This window comes from Crinia signifera, chromosome 6 (genome assembly GCF_055691185.1).
Source record: "Crinia signifera chromosome 6, ASM5569118v1, whole genome shotgun sequence".
In the NCBI taxonomy this organism is placed as follows: Eukaryota; Metazoa; Chordata; class Amphibia; order Anura; family Myobatrachidae; genus Crinia; species Crinia signifera.
Window position 1 is genome coordinate 98366810 of NC_139222.1, and position 6350 is coordinate 98373159.

Below are 6350 nucleotides of genomic sequence, written 5' to 3' on the forward strand. Positions count from 1 at the left end.
CCTCACAGAGTCGGCAACTATGTTGTTAGGTCACCTCCCAGGACCCCCATTTTTCTCTCAATTTTTGTCGGAAAGCACCCACGATGAGATTTCCACAGTATATAACAAAACATTTGTACAAATTGTGCACAGACAAGAATATTTGCTGATCGTGACCTATTAAGGCGTTTTTGTTTTTACAAAAGAGGAACTAATGAATACATATTTACAAAGGTATTATTTATAGGAAAGTGAATATACTTGCAGCAATGCTTATGTGAATTGCTGCCCCTGAATAAGTTTCAGATGATTGTCTTGTATATTAAATGTTGAATGTTTTAGTTCAGAACAGACTTTAGCTTGGACTACCACAAAGAGAACATTGATGGTATATTATATCCTCTGTGATTATGGGTGAAGCTGGCCTGGACATGCTCTCTTGTGTTTAATCTACTTAATACAAATAATTCCAGTCTCTGTTAAATAAAGCTACAGTAGTAAATGCACCTTTCAGATGCTGCCAAAATCTGTAAAGTGCAACTTGGCTGATCTCCTGGTTCTTATATTTTGCTTACTCTTCCTTTGTGTTAATCAAAATAGAACGATTTTTTGACTTTCCAATTAGTAGAAATTGTTGTTCTGCAAAGTTTTCATTAATATTATTTGTTTAATAGCTCATTAAGCAAGAGAAAAATCACTCAGACACTCGTCCAATTAATAAAAAAAAACTACATGATGATGATGTGGGAGTGCGCATAAGCACTCACCGCTCACTGCTGCCCCGTACACACAGGACGGCTATCGAGCTGAAAGCAGCTTAAAGTCTCCCTGTGTGTATGGCCCATTAAGCTTTTATTATATCGGAAGTAAGCCTTCTCTGCTCCACAGCTTCTCTGCTCCCAGATTCCCCACTTTACTGTATGTAGAATGGAATTACTGTATATACTCGAGTATAAATCGACCCGAATATAAGCCGAGGCACCTAATTTTACAACAAAAAACTGGGAAAACCTATTGACTCAAGTGGGACCCTCACTCGAGTATAAGCCGAGGGGGGCTTTTTCAGCATAAAAAGTGTTCTGAAAAAGTAGGCTTATACTCGAGTATATATGGTACTCTATCAGGGCTCTATTAAATATGACTAAAGTGGAAAAAGCAGGAGTACAGAATTTTATAGTGGGTTGTGACGAGATTATAAGAGAACGTCTGAACAAGTAAAATCCCCCAAACCAAAATATTAAAATAGTAATTATTTGTCTAATTTTCCATATGAGCTGCTGAGAAGTGTGGTACAAATTGACGACAGAAGAAGTTGCATCGCAAGAATGAGCAGGCTGCTCCCGGTTGTCACCCGTTCTGGAATTGACACCAAAATGCAGTGACAGGGGCCAGGTACTGTAGAGTGACATTAACCTGCAGCACCAGGCTCCTGTCACTGAGAAGGAGCAGGCAATACTAGAAGAATATCTGGGGAGCAGACCACAGGCCCACGTAGCAAGGTTATTGGAGTCTTCCCCCACTAAGCCTTGCCACTGTTAGTGATGTCATTGGAGGCACTGAATGGCCACATCCCCTATATGAGAAGCTACATCCCCTTTTCAGGTGTGCAGAGGGTCTCTTGGCAGCACCAGTTGTCCCTAACCCAATCATCACTGGATACAAGTATATCAGAATTGTTTTACTGTCAAAATTGACACTGATGCTGGCATGCCATGTGTCGACATTCTCATTGTTGATGCAAAATAAAAAATAAATTAAAAAAATAAACCTAGTATACTGTATTTCTTGGTCAGATGCTAAAAGAGAGATGTCTACTCCACAGCAGCTGTTTTGGTATAGGAGAAACAATCAAAATAATTCAAAGTACGACAGCGCTGCAAAAGGTGCGTGTAAGACCAGTTGGATGAATGAAATGGAAAATATTTTAGTACAGTGTATAACGCTATTAATGTTAAAAGGTTTAAAAGTCTATAGCCTCATTTGAAAAACATAAATCAGTTCAATTCATTAGTATATTGGAGAAAGGAATGATAGTGTCTAATCCCAAATGTCATACCCACTGTAAAGACCACACATACAGAGTATATATATATATATATATATATATATATATATAAATTTCAACACAATTGTATAATTATACATGCTTCTCGTGTTTGGTTGCACATTGGGGGTTATTCTAGTTCACTCTTTCTGACAAAATCCTTCTTAGATAGACAAAACCATGTGCACTGCAGGTGGGGCAGATGTTACTTGTGCAGCGAGAATTAGATTTGGGTGGGGTCTTACTTCAAAGTGAGATCTATATTGCAGTGTAAAAATAAAGAAGTCAGTATTTTCCCTGCACAGAAATAAAATAACTCACCCAACTCTAATTCTTTCTGCACATTTTACATCTGCCCCCCTGCAGTGCACATGGTTTTGTCCATCTAAGAAGGATTTTGTCAGAAAGAGTGAACTAGAATAACCCCCATTGTCCTCACTGCACTCTTCTGTCTGCAGATGGTTGTTTCTTCACAAACACTTTACTCATAATCTCCTATCATATTGTATTTTGGCATAAATCTTTATGAAACACAAGGCTCATGGTGTGATCAAATGCATAACAGACATTTTGCATATCATAAATGACCAATTGTATTTGCTTCATGTTCTTAATTATAACTGTTCTCACAGGGTAACCTTCTGCATGCAAGTTCACAGTTCTAATCCATCCCTCTCTTAAAATCTCTAACCCAGCAGCCAAGATATTTCTTTTCCATGAGTCAGTTCATTCCTGAACTTGTCTCAATACATAACTTAAAACTTGCAAAGATGTTGCTCAACTGACTTACCTGATTAAAAAAACATGGCTCTGTGCAGGCCATGACTTCAGGTAGCCACCGTCTGATTACCCAGTGTTATAAAGATGGGAGAGCCACACATGCCACCCTCACTGTAAAGCTTCTTGGTCTATTTGTTCACTTGCTTCCTTGTGCAACACAGATTCGCTTCAACTTCCTTGTTGCTCTTTGGGATTTTTTTTTTTTTTTTATTATAGGAACAAATATTATCTTAACGCTCAGTGATATTTTTTTATTGGTTTTGTTTTGCGATTACATCTCCTTAAAGGGAAAGGGATACGGTCATTGGGTCTACAACAACTAGGTCGACAAGCATTAGGTTGACACCACTAGGTCAACAGGCAGCAAGGTCAACATGGGTTTAGTTCGACATGGGTCAAGGTCGACATGGGTCTAGATTGACAGGTCATTGTGTCGACACAAGCATTGTGTCGACACTGGCAAGGTCAACAGTCAAAAGGTCAACATGAGTTTTTTTCACCGTTTTTGAGCCGACATGTGCCGACAGGCGGAATTTCATGCCCTACCATCCACTAGGGCATGGTGGGAGAATAAAATAGTGTGCCGAGCATAGCAAGGCACTCTGCCCAAAGTATCGCGAGGGAATCGAGTGATGCAAGGGGATGCGGTGCACTTCAAACTGTGTCCATGTCAACAGGGTTGACATTCGGGTAAAAAAAAAACAGTGAAAACCCCCATGTCAACCTTATGACTGTCGAGCTTGCTCATGTCAATCTTATGCTTGTGTCGACCTAATGCCCTGTTGACCTAGACCCATGTCGACATTGACCCATGTCGACCTTGCTGCCTGTCAACCTAGTGGTGTCGACCTAATGCTTGTCGACCTAGTTGTTGTAGACCAAACAATCCCAACCCAAGGGAAAATATAGTTATATGTAATCATTTCAGCCTCATCCCTAATGTAACTTCTCATCTTAGCCTATTCCAATTTAACATAACCTTATACATTTCTTCCCCAAACACTGTATGTAGCTACATTACTTTTCAGACTGTTATGGGAACAATTTCAGTATAATTTTGAGGTATACTGATGAAGGGTATGGGTAATAGGGTCAACAAGAGGAAGGTCAACATGCATCAGGTCGACCACTCTAGGTCGACATGCATCAAGGTTGACATGTCTGAACGTCAATATGGGGTTGGGTCGACAGGGACACTAGGTTGACACATGCATTAGGTTGAAATGGGCAAGGTCAACAGTGAAAAGAAAGGTCGACATGGGTTTTTTTTTTCACTTTTTTGTCCCAAATGTCGACACAGTCGACATATTTGGGAATTAATATATATGGGAATTAATTGCAAAACAGCATGTATATTTCATGTGTATCTGGATTTACACAGCTGATCCAGTGATTCTAGGGGACCACTCATTTATTAAAATGTGTGATCAGGCATTGAAACACAACACTGCAGATAGGGGTGCTATTTACTATGGGGGGATTTCTGGGGCACTGGCTCTAAGAAGAGCTCACCCCAGTGAAAGCGAATACATTTCTTTCCAGCTCTGACCCTCTTAAGTATTTTTAGTTTGATAAAAGGCCCTTATTTTTTTAAAGGAATTATATTATACTTATTCTTAGTTCACAACCTAATAATTATCCAAATACCATACAGATTTTATTTTGACAATAGCCAGTGTGATTCAAATTCATTCTGAATTCAGGTTGTACCTGTAAAAAGAACGAACAACCCAACAGTCCATGTAAAGTTGTGAAGACTTTTAGTGACATCTAGTGGTGAACTATTAGCATAACAATACAATAAAACGAAATCTTGTTCCTCACACATACACACATTGGGGGTTATTCTGGTTCATCCGCTCCCCCATGTGTTCCCACGGGGGAGCAACGTTTTGCACCTGCGCATGTGCAGATGCATTTCTGCACATGTGCAGACGCACCCAAGTATGGAGGGGCTTGAGGCGGCGTGCCAGCCATTTACATATGGGAATGCCCAGCGTTTCATGGGCATTCCCATGAAAACGCTGGGCAATCTTATGCAAATGCCCCGATGACACACCTTCATCAACCATCGAATGATGTAGGTAAATCCCACTAGGGCTGCGAATGGAAGTTACTGTACCACCATTCGCAAGCCAGGGTTTGCTGGACTGACAAGGCTGCGAATTCGCAGCCTTGTGAAACAACCAGAATAACCCCCCATAATATGAGGGGTTCATAACCTGATCATACCCCAGAGGTACTAACAAATAATAATTGCAATTCTAATTTTTATAGCAGTCTTTCTCCTACAGGTCTATTTACAGACGCTTTATAGACATCAAACCAATGCAGTACAGATGATTTAAGTAATGCAGCAATAGACAAGCCGCACATAAAAAGAAAAAATTACCTCACAGTAAGCATAATGCAGCATTGGTGTAAACATTTTGGATAACAACTTCCATTGGTTATGTATTCCACCCTCACAAGGCACCAGGCGAGGCAGCCATCTTGGGCACAATGCGTAGAATTATCTTGAGTGGAATAGGTAACCCCTGGAGGAGACACCACAACATGGGGTGATTGCAGCATCCTAACGCTCAGAGTAGGGCCCCAACAAAACTATCAGGTAGATATATTTTTCATCCCATCCACAAGCATACCAGAGAAGGCACCCATATTGGGCACACAATGAAGGTCACAGTGTGGGAGGTGAGCCATACAAGGGCATGAAGTATAGGGGCTGGCTGGCAACTTTTTGTCTGGAGGCAGACAGAAGCAGCAGGTAACCCAGCTTTTCACAGGGAATGTAATGCAGAAAAGGGAGTGGTAGTAATGTTGGGGGCTTGGCTTGTGCAAAGTTTGTATGGTTATAGAGCAAGTATGTGTGAATTCACGAAAAATCTTAAACCTTTGGGGGTTTTCCCACAGATGCAAGATTTTTGTTATTCAATTGGGTGCAAGTTTGTATTATTTTAGCACCTCCAAAGCAAGTCCAATGAAATCTTAAATCCATAATTTAAGATTTTTTTTAAGCACGTGCTATTGATCCCTTTAAGAGTAATAAGCAATTGGACATTTCCAATTAGCTTAATTAGTCTTTAATTACTCACCTCCTGCAGCATTGCAGACAGTTTCTTTTGCCCAGGCACAGAACAGGTACTACCCCTAAGGCTGGTTTCACACACTCCGGCTCCTGCCGGACGGTGAAATCCCGCACGGCCAGGGAGCCGTGCCGCACACATTAGTTGTGAATGGACACTATTGTGTCCATTCACACGGGACGGCCACGGCCCGGCCGCACGGTTGCAGCCAGATCCCGCCACTGGAAGGGACGGCTGCCGGGCTGTGGCTATCCCCTCCATGATAAACTAGTGTGTGCGGCACGGCTCCCTGGCCGTATGGGTTTTAGCCGTACGGCAGGAGCCGGAGTGTGTGAAACCAGCCTAACCCTGCACACACTACACTTACCCTGCACATCCCTTTTCACAATTTAGTCTATATGGTTGAAGGCAAAGGAAACCTGGCTCCCCACTGGTCAATGGTGGCCATCTTTTTGTAGCCT